The sequence below is a fragment of the Balaenoptera borealis genome (genome assembly GCF_965194805.1).
Source record: "Balaenoptera borealis genome assembly, chromosome: 12".
NCBI classification, from domain to species: domain Eukaryota; kingdom Metazoa; phylum Chordata; class Mammalia; order Artiodactyla; family Balaenopteridae; genus Balaenoptera; species Balaenoptera borealis.
This window is the reverse complement of record NC_138869.1, coordinates 107,858,980-107,876,337: the sequence shown is the minus strand read 5'-3', so window position 1 is coordinate 107,876,337 and position 17,358 is coordinate 107,858,980. Positions and strand designations below refer to the sequence as shown.

Here is a 17,358-nt window from a genome sequence, read left to right as displayed (position 1 = left end):
GGTGCAAACCGATCACAGTATCCGCCTGGACCGTGGGACCCCCGAGTGGGCAGACAGTGGGACCCCAGGCTCAGCCAAGGCTCTGAGGCTCGAGGCTGCCTGCCATCAGCCAGCTGACAACCTAGTTAGGGTCCGGGCAGGGTGCCAACAAAAGAGCAGGACCAGAGCAGGCTTGGTAGTCCTAAAGCGTGAGGAAGCACTGGTGCAGATTCATTTTATGCTGGTTTTATTATGCAGTAAAAAAATCTCCAACACATACTCATTTACTAAAAAGAAAACAATAAATGTTCAGTTGATTGTAATTTCCATATTCGCACAAAGGGGCACAAATTAGAATCGGCCGAAGGCTCTGAGATGCGCTTGGAAATCTTGGGGAAAATGTGGGTTTGAATAGAAATATGCAGTAGGGATCAGTGTGACAACCCACCACAGTTACGCTTCGTGGCTTTGGGGGATCTGTGATATGTACTCCATGTGCTATTAAAATGACATCTAGATATTTCAGGGAAAAATGGGAACACAAAAACTGATGTTGCTTTCCACAGAGAAAACAGAAAATTAGAAAATATAGTTTATCTTTGTGGGTTTTGCCTGAAATCACAAAGGAGGCAATTTGCAGAGGCTGGAGTGATAATGGAAGGAAGGGAAGCAGGAGCTCTCTCCCTCGGCCCCCTGCCCCTGGCCTCCAACACACACCCCGAGGCAGGGGGGGGCCCTCTGCACAGCCAGGGCGTGGGGTGGCCCAATCCTGTAGCCACTCGCTCCCTCGCTCATTCAGCAAACACGGGAGAGCTTGTGGGCGCCGGCCAGTGTCCCAGCTGTGAGGACGCAGAGCTGAGCAGGAGCCCGGCCTCCGGCAGGTCCCTGCTCAGAGGAAGGCAGACTGCCTCGGACCTGAGGGCCTGAAGGTCAAAGACAAGGCAGCAGTGGACTGAGAGCTGGACACGAAGCGGGCCAGGCAGCGAGGAGGAGGTGGCGGAGGCCCAGGCTGGAGGCTGCCGACCCCTCCTGGCAGCGGGTGTGTGGCCGGAGCCTGGGCTGCACGGCTGAATGCGGCCCCTCCCTGCCTGGCCCGGGGAGGTGGCCGGGGGCTTCTGCTTTTCCCCCTCAGCCTGGCTGCCTGAGGACGACCAGGGCCTCGCCGCCCTTCTCCAGAGTCACCACTTGCTGGAAGTGTCACCTGTCCCCCCCCCGCTGCTGAATCTTGTTTAAGGACAAGTGAATACCTTAGTTGTGCAAGTTCCCCCGGAGGGTCACAAGCTGGGCTTGTGCTGGTCTGTGTCCTCACAGAGGCTGGGTGGGCGCTGCTCAAGCCTTTCCCTTGAAGGCTGGACGCGGAGAAGACACCAGCCATGCCCATTGCAGGCTCTGTCGCTCCAGCAGGATGGGGCACAGGTCGGCTGAGGCCGATGCAGACGGTGGGCAGCGTCCCTGGGGCAGAGGTCACGGCACTTAGCGCCGGGCTTGGGCGGGTCTGTCCCCTCCAGCGGCCACATCTTCGGTGGGCATCAGCCCGGTTGGGAGTTGCAAATCTTTTTTTGGGGTGTGTGCGTGTGTGTGTGTGGGTGTGCGTGTGCGTGTGTGTGTTACCTATTTCCAGGCAGGCTTTGTTTTATTGTACTTTTGGGCTTCACAGATACGGAGTTTTTTACGAATTGAAGGTTTATGGCAACCTTGCATTGAGTAAGTCTGTTGGCGCCATTTTCCCAGCAGCACTGGCTCACTTCATGTCTCTGTCCCATTTTGGTAATTCTTGCAATATTTCAGACTTTTTCATCATGACTATATTTGTGAGTGTCTGTGATCGTTGATGTTACTACTACAACGTGCTAAAGGCTCAGATGTTGGGTAGCATTTTTTAGCAATACAGTATTTTTTAACTAAGATAATGTACACTGTTTTTAGACATAATGCTGTTGCACACTTAATAATCCACAGTATAGCGTAAACACAACATATGCACTGGGAAACCAAAAAATTCGTGTGACTTGCTTTACTGCAACTGTCTGGCATCAAATCCGCAGTATCTCTAAGGTCTGCCTGTATTTTTTGCAGTTTTACTGAGATAGAATTCACATGACATACAATTCACCCATTTACAGTGTGCACCGGTTTTCGGTATGTTACATTATTAACTTTAAAAAATCCTGGTAAAGTCTGTACAACATAATTTTTTGTCATTTTAATAATTTTTAAGTGTGTGATTCAATAGCATTAATTACATTCACAGTGTTGTGCAGCCATCACCACGTCTATTGCCAAAACTTTATCCTCACCCCAAACAGAAACTCTGCCTAAAACCAGAAACTTCTGCTGAAGTTATTAAGCATTTACTTGACATTCCCCCTTCCCCCGACCTCTGTAACCTCTGACCTTTCTGTATGTATGAATTTGCCTGTTTTAGATATGTCACGTAAGTTGAATCATACATGATTCGTCCTTTTGTGTCTGGCTTATTTCACTTACCATACTGCCTTCAAGCTTCATCCATGTTGTGGCCTGTGTCAGAATTTCCTCTTTTTGTGACTGAATAATATGACACTGTATGGAGAGACCACATTGTGTTCATCCTTCACCTCTCGAGGGACAATTATTTGGGTTGCTTCCATCTTTTGCCTATTGTGAATAATGCTGATGTGAACATGGGTGTATGAGGATTTGTTCCAGTCCCTGCTTTCAATTCTTTTGGGTGGAACTGCTGGGTCATACGGTGATTTATGGTTTTGGGGGAAACACCAAACTGTTTTCCAAAACTATTTTTTATTCCCACCAGCAATGTAAGAGGGTTCTAATTTCTCCACATCCTTGATACTTATTTTCCATTAAAAATATTGTTACAGCCAGCCTAGTGGGTGTGAAATGGTTTCTACCGTGGTTTTGATTGCATTTCTCTAGCGTCTAATGATGTCAAGCATCTTCTCATGTGCTTGTTGGCCATTTGTAAATATTCTTTCGAGAAATGTCTATTCAAGCCTTTGCCCGTTTTTAAGTTGAATTATTTGTCTTTTGGTTGTTAAGTTGTTGTTAAGTTGTATATACCCATCACTCAGCTTCAACAATTATCAAAGCATGGCCAATCTTGTTTCAACTTTACCCCACCCACTCTCTTTATATGTTCTGGATATTAAACCCTTATCAGATACACGATTTCCCAATGTTTTCTCCCATTCTGTAGGTTGTCTTCACTTTCTTGGTTATATCCTTTGATGATTTACAGCTCTTTCAAAGATGGTAAAAGGGGTTTTATTCCTCCTTCTCACCCGTGTCTCTGTGCTGCCCCTTTGCTCCAGGACGGCAGGTGGTCCAGTGAGGGTGGGAGAGGAAGGGGCAGACGGAGACCTTCTCGGTCTGGTTTTCTCAGACAGGGGCTTTCTTTCCTGAGGGCGTCACCCTGTAGGAGAGAAAATTCCTCATGGTGAATTAATCATTTCCCACTTTCAAAGTAAGTATCCCAGTCATCTCCTCACTCCTGAGCAAAGTCCTAGCGCTGCTTGGCTGTGTCTGTGTCCAGCGCCCCACGTGTCCGGCTGCCGCCTCCCCCTGGGCCGTCGCGGCTCGCCAAGCCTTTGTGTCTCCTGTCCTCGGGATGTGTGAGAGTGTTTCCAATTAAGTCAGGGTGTGGGAACCTAGTCCTGTGATAAAATGACAGGAACCTCAAAGCTGGGGTCATTGCAAAAGAGGCCGTTCACGTTTTCCATCTGAGTCCAAACTGGACTTGGCCTTCTGCAGAGATTGGTCAAGTTCCATGAACAGGGTCGGGCCACCCCAGCTCCCAGGCCCCTTCTCAGCCTGCTCTGTGCCCACACCTGCCGCCAGCCCCCTCCACTGGCCGCGCCCAGCTCGATAGGTCCAGAGGGCGGCAAAGAGAGATCCCTTCCCCCAGGACTGTGCCAGGGAAACTCAGCCAAAGCTTTGTGCTTTTATTTTTTAACTTTCATTTTGAAAAATTCTAAGCATCTGGCAAAGGAAGCCTCCAGGAACTCACCACCCAGCGTCAACAATTTTCAAAGCGTGGCCGATCTTGTTTCAGTTTTACCCCGCCCACTCTCCCTTGCCCAGTACCATTTTGAAGCAAATCCCAAGCCTCATATAATTTCATTCATGAAGCTTTCAGATCATATCGCTAAAAGACATGAACTCGTAGGTATAAAGATATAAATCCATGATCACACATCAGCAGTATTAACAGTGGTTCCATATCATCTGACAGCCTCTTCACTCACATTTCTAAATGTCTCATCAACGTCTTTTTAATTATTCTAAGATCGGTTTGTTTCCATCATGGATCCCAAGAAGGTTCATGCATTGCATGTGGTCAGTATGTTTCTTTTAATCTGTAGACCCCTCACCCCATCTCCTTTTTCACCCCATACACGTATGTGTTGGAGAAACTGGGCTGTTTGTCCTGTGGAGTTTCCCATAACCTCAGTCTTAACTGCGTCACAATGGTTAACCTATTTCTCTGCTCAATTGGTGGTTGAATCAGCCAGTGCTGATGGTGTTAAGTACAAAGTCTATATAAACCCTGACGTGTAGCTACACGGGGTTTTCAATAAACCAAGTCTGGTTCCGGAGAGGGCGGCCGGGAGCAGGTTGCTGAGAGGTGGTCCTCACTGTAGCCGAGGCCCCTGGCGCTGGTCCCAGGAAACGTGTGGGGCGGTCCTGGGGAAGGAGGTTGGGATGGGGGGCGGGATTCAGGAGGACATTCACTTTGTAGTATTTGAAATTTTTATGAGGATATATTTATACATTATTTGTGAAATACAAAAATGAGCTTTAAAATAACGAAGGGGAGAAAATGAAGACAGTGAATCGGTTTGGCACGCGTGCTCGACACGTGGGTTGGCGGCAGAGGTGTGAGATGCGTGAGAAGAGCCGGGGATTCCGACAGGGGACAGGACTCCCGCCGGCTCCCCATCAGCCCCCGCTTCTCCCTCCAGCTAGAGACACGCGGGAGGGGCCCCGTCCTCGGGCACGAAGCCCCTCTCGCCAGACCTGTGGGCACACGGCTCCCTGAACGTCGTGGTAACCCTCTGCCCCACCTGCTGTGCTTTCCGGGGTCCCGGCCCCGTAGCTCACAGGCGAGCAGATGCAGGGGTGACACGGCACACGGCACTTCTGGGGGCCGAGGGACCACCGGCTCTGTTGGGAGGCGCAGCTTGACCTTTAGTGACACGACTTTTTAAAAAATAACCTTGAAATGGCCAAACTTCCCTGCCAGCTCCCTGGAGGGAGAGAACAGAGCAGGACGCCAGCAGCCTGGCCCGAAGGCAGGGACCCCGGGCGGCGGAGGTGCGTTCACCTGTATTCCCTTCTCCCGGGGGAACCAGTTCATACAGGTATCCCCGTTCTCCAGGGAGAAGAGAGTGGGTGCAGGGAAGCTTTTCCCTCCAGAGGACTGTGGTGGAGACTCCATCCCAGGAAGTTTCGTCGGGAAGACCTGCGGAGCCAGGGACAAACATGTCCCTCTAAGGGCGCTTTCATACTTCATTCAGCTGACTAGCGATCCCTCCCCTGCCCGGGGACTCAAAGGAGAAACCAAGTCTTCAGGTGCCTGCCCTGGCCACCACCCCACACCGCCTACCGTGTGGCTCCTTAGGGCCGGCGCTGCGCTCGGCCTCACGGGGTCGGGCACCAGCCGCAGGCGCAGCAGAGGCCTCGGGGGACGGGGACCCGCGTGGCAGCGGCGGGTGCAGCTCGAGTGATGCCGGCAGAGCGAGCGGGGAGAAGCCCCGACAGGTGTCCCGCTCCGGGTTAGACGCTGCACTTCTCAGGTGAGTCCGTCAGGCGGGAGGCCGGTGGGCGCGTCCTCGTGGGCACAGGGGCTGCGCAGTCCGCCGTTGTGAGGACGCAGCCCCGTGGCGCCCTCTGCCAGCAGCCGCCCAGGGCGTGGGCATCAGGGCCGCGCTGCCTGAGAACTGCCGAGGCGCCAGGCCACCTTCCAGGGCACCAGGTGCTCAAGCTTTAAGTGAGGCTCCGGTCGCACGGCTGTACTTGAGGAGCGTCGCAAGCCTTTCTTTGAATCAAGCGTGCGTGGTGCTCAGCGAGAAGTTAAAAGTGGGAAGTCCTGTGATGTTTAACATTTTTTCAAAGTATTAAAATGACACTTCATAATTTTGCAAATACAATTGAAAACAAAACCAAAACGTACCCGTGTATGTCTGTTGATCCCACCTACCTGTGTCCTTGAGCTCTGAAGCCATCACAGGCTGGGAGGTGGGTTAGCTCGAAGCTCACCCCTCTCTTCAGTGGGTGTTTCCTTCCCACCTCAAGGCCTTTGTAAGACCTGGGTGTCCATCGAGCCCCAACTCTCATCTTCTCAGTTCAGGGGACACGTTTATTTCCTAATCAGCTGGCTTTTCAGGCCCTTGGGTTTTAGTTCTCTGTCCAGCCCCGGCCTCTTTTGTGTCTTCCTGGGGCCCTCGAGTCCCATCTTCAGACCCTGGGGAGCTTCTAGGTCCTGAGGTCGTTGTCACCCTTACTCTGCCTTCAGCTGCACCCTTTCCTTGTCTCATTGGCTGCTGTGCTCAGTTAATTTATTCATGTAAATGAAGGAATCAGAAAAGAAAACATAGCAACTAAATCAGGGCAGAGCCCAGAAATGAAGGAGGACTTTATGGTTTTAACGTTTTGATTGTTCAAAGAACGTTATTTTCCCCATGGCTAGGAATGAAGGTTGTTGATGTATATAGATGGGCAGGGCTCTACTGGGATATGGGTATTTATTTTAATTTTATGATTGTAACTTCTTAAGTTAAGTCATCTCAAGGCACAAGTACAGAGGAATAACAATTAGTTAATTGAAATATGTGACTGGTATAAAATTACCAGTTTAAAAATCAGTAAAACATTTGAAGATCTTTCTTATTCATACAAATCAGGACTTTGTCTTGGCCAAGGACCCAGTTGCAAAAGTAGAGGGTAATTCAACCTCATGTAATTCCCCAGTTCAAGCTGTGATGGTGGACGTCCACTGCACTCATTTTATTTTGACATGGAGTGGTTAACCCAAGCTCAAGTGTTTGATAACCGCAGTGTACGTAGCAGGCCTGGAAACACGAGGCTCGTTCATTGTCTCAGGATCCACTTTTACAGCAATAAAAGCCAGAGAAGGGGGGAGAGTAGAAGAAAGAGAAGCAGAAGGGGAAGGAGGAGAAGAAAAGGAAAAATTCTTGGCATACATTGTTCATGGGCAGGCGATTTTTATTAAAACGGGGCTTGGATCAACTCTGGAAAGCTTGATAAATCCCTGATAAGAACATCCCAGATGTTCTCATGAACTTTCTTGGGGGGTTTGTCATTTCAAGTTCCTGCGATTTGCCCTGCGGCCAAAGATTGGGACGTTCCCAGCATCTGCCAGTGATTCTTCAAAGAAGCCCCCTCCTCACCTCTGGACGTTGAGTGCCAGCTGGAGAGGCCGCAAACTGGATCAGCCTGATCGAAACTGTAGTCGAGCCTGGAAGCAATGTTCCTGCTCACTTTTCCAGGAAGTGTTCCGAGAAAGAAGGCATTCTTGGGACCCTTCCACTGCCTAACAGGGATGGGTCTGTGTGTGGGCAGAGTGTGGGCTGCCTTCTGTGACCCCGTGCATTTTCAAGTCTGCTTCTTGAAGGCCTGAGCAATGGAGAGATCCGCCCAGAACCATTTATCCACAGTTGGCTGCTTGACATCCCAGGCTTCTGGGATTTAGAGACGAATACAGCAGCGTCTGTGTCCTTGGGGAGCTTACAGGACGCAGAGGGAGATGTACGTAAGCTGACGGAGACCAGGGCATTCTCTCCCTAAGGCTCCGAGATCTCAGGTTTAAGTTCCCATCGTTAGGCTTGATAGTTCTGACACCTAGGATTTTGTTCTCCTGTCTTATATGTGAGTTCACTGAAGAAAGATTTGTCATTAGCTATTTGTCCTCATCTGATTGCTCTCAATTTTGTAAAATATACAGTTGGGAAAAAGAAAACACCTCAGATGATATAGCTGGATATCAGTCATCTGAGCTATGTTAGACCTTATTCAGGAACAGGTTCAAAGTATACCAAACAAATTCTCTTGTCCTACCCAAAGAGCATCAAATTTCATCATTGAATTTAGAGGGATTTTACTTCAAATGAAGGTATATCCTGGTTTAATAAAAAAAAGAGATCAACCTTTAATTAACGTTAACTACAAAAAGATGGATTTGCACTAGAATCCGTTGGTCCATCCCCCTGTTCTTAACGCCTTATTGCTGTTACATTCATTTAATGCAGGAATAGACCTGGAAGAGAGCTTGGTCCCAGGATGGCGTATCATTTTTATTTTGAAAGCCAGTGCTGGTTGGTTGGTAGTGGTTGCCTGGAGCCCGGAGTTGAGGAGAACTCTGAATTCACGTGGGAGCTCAGTGCCATGACTAATGAGCGATGGGCAAGGGTGGCGATGCCTCTTATTTGCTGACTTCCTTTCGCTGAGGATAAGGAATCAGACGCCCAGAATCCACTGACTTACAGAAAAGTCCCAGCGTGAGCTAGTTGCAGAGCTCGGAGCAGGAGCTGATTTTTCACCTGCGAACCGGAGCAAGCAGCGGAGAGACACACACACGTGGCCCTGGCTGTGCAACGGCGATCGTGCTCTTGCAGAGGGGTGTCTGGCTCGCGTTGAATTTCCTGTCCCCTGGAGGCCCTTTCGTGGAGGTGGATGGGGGAGGGAGAGCAGGACATGACCCAAGCTGTAGAGAATGGGGTGTGTGCAGTGGCAAATGGGAGGGAAGGTATTTCTTGCACGAGTGGCCGGTGGTTAGTCACACTTGGTTCCAACCCCGGTTCCAAACCTGGCTTATCTTTAACACCCAATCTACCTCAAGACAAACAATATAAAGCAGAGAAAAACATTTTGGGGTCATTTGGAAATACTTGCGTCACAGCTTGAACGGCCAAGGCGGCAGCAGAGCGTTGGGGTGAGGACGGGGAAGTGGCGCCCGCCTCCTCGGCTCAGGCCTCCAGCCCCCTACCCCTCGTGCAAAAAGTACTCTTGTTAGACGGTCCTTGCCAGGATTTAAAAACTGTTGTTTTGTTCCCGAAGTTCTTTATCCTGAGATATCTCCAAACGAGGCTTGCCCCCAAAATATCAAGAAACATTCCGAATTTCAACATATGCACTGAGCTGAAGAGAATAGCATATTTGGAAAGAAGAAAGAATTCCACTGGGGGATTTCTATGCTAAGTAGCAAAATTTGAGGTCTAGAATAATAAAAAGCCAAAAAATTTTGTTGGATTCTAACGGAACAAAAGACCAACTATGAGAAAAGCAATGCAAACGCCAGCAAGTACTCACTGAGTCTGAATCCCAGGGTATAACTGCCTGATCAGAATGGAATCCTTGAATTCCCTTCTGAAGTTTTAAGAGGAAACGGTTCCGGGTACTTTAGTTAAGTGAGATCCAGTTGTGGGGTGTGCAGGTGTCGACAGCCATCTGGGCCCTGATGGACGTGTGCCCCGACTCTCGGCTCTGTTCTCCGTGCCTTGGTTGTTTACATCTCAGTTGCCTTTGTCCACCACTCTTGAGGCCCTGATCAGATTCTCTCCCTTGTACGAAGCTTGGCCTCGTGATCTCACTCGCTGAAGGTCTCTTTCCACTGTTTGAACAGCCCTCACATCTGCCCTGCACCTACTTTAATGCCACCGGTCACTTGTGTCGCTCAGTTATTTTGGCTTCTCTGCGGAGCAACGAGCAGGTGTGTCTGAAAGTGCTCCTGGAGCCCGGCTCTGTGGCCTAAACCCTCTGGTACCGGGGGGCCCTATTTTGTGAGCAGGAGGAGCTGCCCCCAGTTCGCTTGCCTTGGGACTGGGGCTTGATCCCTCCCTTTACAGGGAGGCTGCCGCTTCGCACAGGCCCGCCCAGCGCCCAGGTTCAGGGTGGCTGGTATTCTGTGACAGTGTTTAATCCTGTGAAGAGCCGACACCACAAACCCAGACCGTCTGGCGCCGGGCGGCCTGTTCGTGCCCCATCGACAGGGACGCCCTGCCACGATGGCTCCACGCGAAGGGAGACCCAGGTGGTGGATGGGTCCCTGCGCAGGTCGCGCTGAGCCCGGGGCTGGGTCGCCTCTCTGCGGGACGTCGGGAAGGTTGGGGGGACTGCGCCTTCTCTTCTCTTGTTGAGCCCTGACCAAATAATGTTTTCTAACAAAGCCTGTTCCTTTGCTCACACTGTGTGACTTCTGGGGTTTTTCCTGAACCCAGTGCGTGACCCGTGGACACTCAGATGGGACCTTGCTGAGCAGGAAGGGAGCCGCCTGGCACGGAATCCGACTGCTCAGCTGCGTGGAGCGTTGTAGCTCCTCTACTTCGGGAGGAACCTGAGGAAAGGAGACGCAGGGAGACCTCAGGAGGCGGCAGGGTTGCGGCGGAGATGGCAGTGAAGCGTGGAGGATGAAGGGCGAGGAGTGCAACCGGGACGGCTTCCGCCAAAGCGCCACAAAGGGAGCCCGGGACCGAGTCCCGTGCTGACCCCACGTGCACTCGGGCAGAGACCCTCCAGGTCTCCAAACCTTGTCATCCGTGGAGACACGGGGTCCTTCCCGCCTACGATGCTACGACTAAAGCTTCTCAGGCCCTTCCCGTCCACCTGCCATGTGGATCCCCTTTCCTTTTGTCTTCCATGAACAGACCCGACTTTAATTCTGCCTGCACCCTGGAGACTCTTGGTTTCTCCTTCTCCGTCTCTCTCCTCCCAGCCTGTCTGCCCTCCTGGATGGCCGTGGGCGCCTCTGTGCTGGGCCAGACCTGCTCTGGGACGGACACCACGTCCATCCACCCTGGGCCAGCGCAAGCAGGTGCTGAATTTAGTTGAGGAGAAAACAAGGGCAGGTGTTGGAAAGGATGGAGTGCTGTGGGAAGGAAATACTAGATTTTGTGGGTCTGGGGGGCGCTCCATGTGAGCCCTTGGAGAACGATGAGTCTCGCCCAGTGCAGGTGCCCACAGGCTCCAGCTCCAGGGGTGTGAAGGATGACGCTGGGCCAGCTGCTGGCTCTGGGAGCATCGCTGGGCTTCCTCCTTCCCTCTGAGCGGAGGGATACAGAGCCAGCCTCTCTCTGGGAGACCCAGGGCTCCCCTGATGGGCAGCGTTGGCCGGAGGACTCCCTGGGGCGCGGCAGGAAAGCCCTGATCGCACAGCCGTCAGGATGCTGCCGCCCACCTGGGCTCCTCCCGGCCGCTCAGGCTCAGACGTGCCTCACCGTCTGATGCGCTCCAGCCGCACAGCTCTCCCCGTTCTTACAGGTGTTTCCCCTGTAAGAGCCTTGCACGCTGCATCCTGTCTCAGCACCTGCTTCCCTGAAACCAGGACTAAGAGTCAGCCTCGCTCTTTGGGTCAGTGCCAGCAGACACAGGGAAGAAACTCACATGCCTGCCCCCAAAGTTTGGAAATTTGAACTCCGATGAGTTTACAATATCTGTTGTTTCCGACTCCTGGCCAGTAATTTAAACAATCGGCCAGTGTCTACAGAGCTGTAAGATGAATCAGGTCTGCAAGACGATGAAAAGCTTCTTAGCCGTGTGTGCAAGGAGACGTGGTAGAAAGTGATGAGCATGGCCTGACATCAGGGAAGAAAAGAGTTGGTACAGAGTGGTTCTGCTGATCACCCATAGCTTTGATTTGAAAGCCTGCCGCAAAATTTCCTCTCCAATGGCTCAAGCAGTTCCACTCTATGAAAGCACTGCAGGCGTAGCTCGGAGGATATTTGGGTTAGCAGGTGAAGACTGTGGGAACTCTGTCTGGGTACTGATGCTCGGCATTCACTAGGCGCCCTGGGAACTGTTGTTGGTGGAAGTAATGATTCTGAGATACACGGTGAAGATGCGATGTGTTCAGGAGGGGATTGGGCCGTTCCAAGGGCACTCGCCAGTTGTTTGGGGCATATGGAATGGCTCACAGGACTGGGAACAGGGCGCCGACCTGGCTGCCTTGTGGGTGTGGTTTTCACAGCATCTGTATAAAGCGTTTATTATTATCCCCATTTTGCAGGTGAGGAAACTGAGGTTTAGGGTAGTTAACTTATGCAGCTGGTCAGTGGAGTCTGGCCCATGGCTGTTTTGAGCTTGTGGGGTCTCTGCTGTTTTCAGAGACTAGACTAATTCAGCAACTGCGTGATCGCCCTGCTCTGGGACGGACGGTCTTATTTCCAAAAGGTAGGCACATTTGCCCTGTTCTCTGGGCTGGAAAATACAGTCCCTCAGCAATCAGACTGTCAGCCCTTGTGGTCTGAACTATACCCAAGGACCCAGAGGACTCCTGATAGTCCTAAAAATGGGACAGTCTGTTCTAATTTTTAAAAAACTTTTTGGCCGGGCGGCACACGGGATCTTAGTTCCCTGACCAGGGATCGAACCGGCGCCCCCTGCAGTGGATGCGTGAAGTCTTGACTGGCTGGACCGCCAGGGAGGTCCTGGGACAGTCTATTCTGTTGGGAGACGAATGTCAATGCCTCTTTGAGCTGATCCTTCTATCCACACCTTAGGAAACCTGTTATAAAAGTGTCTTAAAAATGTATTTTCTCTTCATACAAAAGAGATGTGTTCATTGTAGAAACAGTAGATACACAAATAAACAAAATGAAGAGAATTTAAAAGCATCATGATTTCATCATCCAAAGATACCTTGCGCACACCCTTCGGTCCTCTGATGAGTTTGCTGCCGGTTCCGAAAACCTTTCAGCGGAAACCTCGGCATTGACTTTTCTCTCCACAGCACGTGGGTGTTGGACATGGGGAATTTGTGATTTTAAGATATTCAGAGCAGATATTGGTTAATCTCTGTTTTTTCTACTTGTCAGAACTTATGGTGATAAATTCTTCATATCTTTAATTGCGATACTCTGTATTTAAATATAGTTATTAAGTCTTTATGAGTTTATTATATACGCTGCTCTGTAATATCTTTTTCTTTACTTAAAATCATGTCGTGAATGTTTTTCTATGTAAATACATAAATAACCCATGACCTGATTTTAAGTGGCAGAATGGCACCCCGTGTTGCGTGTGTATGGGTCTTTTATCAATAGGTAGCCAGTCATCTGTTGCTGGATATTGAGTTGTTACCTGACCCCACCCCCTTTGCAATCACAAACAATACTCCTGGGAAAATCATTTTATTAAATCTTTAGTGTTTTTCCCTAGGATATAGTCCTCAAAGTAGAATTTCCAGGTCAAAAGGTATGTACCTTTCTAAGGCTTTAAAATACTTTTGCCAAATAACTTTAGCGAAGAGCTATTCTTACCACCAATCCCACAATAGTCTATGAGGGTGCCCATTTTCCTACAACACGCTCTTGCCAATATGTATATTTTAAATTGCCAATTTGATGGAAAATATTTTATTTTTAAGAATCTGGAATGCCACTGTTCCTTGTTAACTTTTTCCCCCATGGCTGCTTTTCTAAAAAATGAACCTGTTCTTCTAAGAAGGAATTCCTGTGTCTTTGATGTCTCTGGCTGGAAATGCCTATTTTAAAATATAGGTTTTGTTATTATTCAAGTATGGTGAGGCCAGCAAGATACAACTGCCGCTGAGAAAATAGTTTGTTAGTCTCAGTTCCCAAGAGGGGGCCCATCGTGCCGCTCAGGACCACACAGGGAAGCACCAGCGCTGGTCAGGAGGCCAGGGAGATATGCGCAGAGCCTTTGTTATTGTTTCTGGGGAGGAATAGGTGAGGTGGGTAAGTGGGCTCAGGATTGGCCAGGTTGGAACATCGCAGTGGGGCACAGGGCTGTCCTGGTTGACTGGTACCCGGCCCTGGGGTGACGAGGGCAGGGGGACAGTGCCCAGAGGGTGAGAGCCTCATAAAGAGAGCGGTAGTGGTGTGGGCTCTGGGTGGTTGGTTTGCATATAAACCTTGCAGGTGCGTCCTTTACCATCTCTAGGAGCTGGCTGGTCCTGGGAGGGGCAGCACCTCCAGGGTCATCAAGGCCCCAAGACATCGACATGTCAGATACAGACGTTAAAGGGCGTGGTTCATCCCCCTGCCGCTGGTTCATGGATGGTGTGTGTTGAGAGAGCCCGTGGTGTTAAGACACTCTGGAGTCGGGTGGGGCGGCTGAGGCTGTGACCCCTCCTTACCGTCCAGGGAGGGAGGCCAGCGGCCGCCACCACTCAGGCCCAGGCAGCACAGCGAATGCCAGCTCGTTGTGGGTGCCCCCTGTGCACCACTGCACACCTGGGTGGGACCAAGGGCAAGCCCCTCCCCCCGCAAGGACCATTAGCGACAGGAAGGTGGAGCCTCAGAGCCCTCTCCCAAAACGTGGACGATGTCAACTCCCGGCCCCGTCAGAACGCTCAACGTCTCTTAAAAGAGGAGGGCGGAGTCTCGTCAGTTACAGTCGCCTTTTCTCACTACGCCGTACGCTATTTTTGAGACATTTGTTATACATCCTGTCTAGCCACGGCTGTTTGCCAAGGAGTGTCCATTCACCCTCTGCTATTTGCGGGCACACTCGCCCTGAGCTGGGTTTCCTCAATCCAGCCCCCGCTCCGCGGTTCCCTCTCGCCTCCACCCGCTCCCGCTGAAAAACGCAGTGAATTGATGGAGAATTGGGCCACAGAAGCCTGTTATTGGAAGTGATGGGATACAGAAGGATTTATGGGCTGGATTTTTTTTTCTTCTCGAAGAATTACAAGCTAACCCCAAATTATAGCAAGAATTCTTAAAGTTCAATAATTAAAAGCAAAAGGCAGTCCCCTTGGGAAAAAAACAGTGTGGTCTGGAAGATATCTTTCAAATTGAAGCAGACTGTGTAACTCCCAAATATTATGGATACAAATTAGCTATATTTGATCACTGGATCTTATTTACTCTAATTGTCTTCATTTCTGTGGTTTCCTGATACATTTTGGTGGTGAGAGCAGGCTTCAGATTACAAGAGAGAGAGAGAAAGAGACATGGAGAGAGCGAGAGAGAGAGAGAGAGAGAGAGAGAGGGAAAGGGATTGAGAGAGAAGCCTCTGTCAGGAGATAATGTGTTTTTCCTCAAAGACATAGAAGTCTTATAAATTCAGACCAAAGGTATGTCAAAAAACCAACAAATTTTGTACGTAAAATGTTTTGCTTGTCTCTTGGAATGATTGATGTGAACCTGAGAAGAATTTGAAATTCAAGCAGCCAAGTAACCAGGAATTAGGACCTTATCTAAAATTTAGGCAAAAACTCCAGACCACTGCAGTTGAGAAATCGGGTTAGAAATCTCCTGAGAAGTGGCTTTCCCACAAGATTTCTGATGCTTCCCAGCTCTGAATGGATGAGAAAAATGGCAAGAATGCACCATTGCTTTTAGCATCTTTGTCACTCTCTCTGGTTTGGAGTAAAAGTAGAGAACCAGAGGATGCAAACAAACGAGGAAACCAGTGTCCGTTGAGGGACCCATCCGAGTCTCAGGGCCAGGCGGCCTGGGCTGCGGGGAAGGTTGAGGGCCAGTTCTCTTCTCCAAGTTTTCCTGTTCCCAGAACTTCTGTCTCCAGTGGACGTGGTACTTGTTATTACAGGGGATGGCCTGGCAAGCTCTCTCCCCTGAGACCTGGATTCAAACTCTGGCTTGGTTCGGAGGGGAAAAGGCTGTGGTCTCGACCCAGACTCTCGTGGGCATCTGTCCACGTGACCCCGATACACACGCAGCCTGCTGTCGTGTTGGCGGCCGTCCCAGGAGGGTCGCAGAGCAGGAGTGGGGGGAGATGCCGTCAGGAGCCTTGCCTTCATCGCGTTTGCCGTCAGCTGGAAGCCGTCCTGCGGCGTGGTGAGCACTTTGTGTCGGCTCCCTGACCGCACGTGCCACGCCTTGACCACACGGACCACGCGTGGGCGGGAGTGCGGCCAGGGCTGCGGGAGCTGCAGTGCAGCGCCTCGTGCACCCACTGGCAGGACACAGGGCCGCCCGGGAGCCCGCGGTGTGGCGGTGAGCGTGCGTAACCGTGCGCACGCGCTGGGCCAGGGTTGGGGCGCGGGGGCGTGGGCTCCACGACCGGGCCCAGCTGCTCGCGTGCCTCTGACAAGCCGAGGCCTTGCCTCTGTCTTTCTGTGACAGCAGATCTGCTCCCAAATGATCTGTTCCTGGGGAGATACGTTTCATGTCCTTGTCTTTAAACAAACGATCCAGTAAACACAGCCCTTCGTGTCCCCTGCCCAAGTGCCCAGACCCGACTCCTGTTCTGGCCGCGCTGGACCAGCCCCCAGATGAGGCAGCTGGTTCCGAGGGGGCGGCAGGGCGGGAGCTGCCCTGGGCGGGTGAGGACAGAGCCCCGTTTACTTGTTATTTCCCTACAATGTGAAGCTCATTCTTCTCTTTCTCCAGAACAGAACTCCAGTATTATGGATTCAAGGAAGCGTTGTCAATCATTTGGGTTTTTTTCTCTCCATATGGATCCACGGGCTCTCACAGGTTTTCCTGACTGGCTTTTGGGACAACCCTGTTGATTCCGATGAGATGGCATTGCTGTTGACTCCAGGAGGGAAGGGGTGAGGGCGAGTTGGGCTGGAGAAAGGAAGTGAGGGTTGTTAGAACTGGGTACAGAAATGTCCACTCGAGCGTTTGGTTCTCCCATGGCTATTTGGGGGCAGAGGATTCTGTAAAGATCATGAGGCTTGCCAAAGCTTTCCACCTGTTTCCGCGAGGAATTTGTTTAAAAATCATACATAATTTAATAATGTTTTGCTTTAAGATGCAATATTTTAAAATAAATGACTCCGTAGTTATCACTGTGCCTTTTATTCTTCTAATTTTAATTTATATTTGCTAGAAACCTTTGCTGAACTTTCTCCATGGATCATCGTTTATTATTACCTACTTGGTGTATGAAAATAATCTTTGTTAAAAATAAATTATATTTGAGTTTATTTTATAGCCCAGTATCCCGTAGCAAAAATCAATATCTACATCTATCATCTATCTATCTATCTATCTATCTATCTATCTATCTATCTATCTATCATCATCGTCTATCTATATCTCTCTATATATTATCTATCGTCTATCTATATCTATCTATCTGTTATCTATCTATCATCGATCTATCCGTCTATCATCATCATCATCTATCTGCCTATCTATCTACCTACCTATTTATCTCTCTCTCTCTTTACAACACTTGATTAGTTCCATTATTTTAGGCCAATGACATTTATTTAGTTCTTGCTTGTCTCCAACTTGCAGTAACATAACCTTTCATAAAACATATGTTTAAAAGTTTACAGTTTACAGCCTGTGGATTTAAAGCCTCACAAAACCAATAATTTATTTAAGTTCATTAGTTTTAATTCTAGATGTGTTTCTGGTGTAAGTAGGTTATTAAATCAATAGCCATAAATGGATCTGTTCATTCATTTTCAATGAAACCCACAGA

General features: G+C 49.9%; 1 long non-coding RNA gene across 3 annotated transcripts in view; it reads left to right on the top strand.

Moving 5' to 3' along the window:
- Window positions 1–17,358, top strand: part of LOC309607788 — a 53,025-nt gene that overhangs the window by 12,091 nt on the left and 23,576 nt on the right. Inside the window, exon 2 of one of the 3 annotated variants that reach the window (XR_014232551.1) lies at window positions 5,357–5,774. The exons of the other annotated variants lie outside the window; for them this stretch is intronic. This is a non-coding gene — a long non-coding RNA (uncharacterized lncRNA). The remainder of the gene's footprint in view (window positions 1–5,356; window positions 5,775–17,358) is intronic. 3 annotated transcript variants of the gene reach the window in all.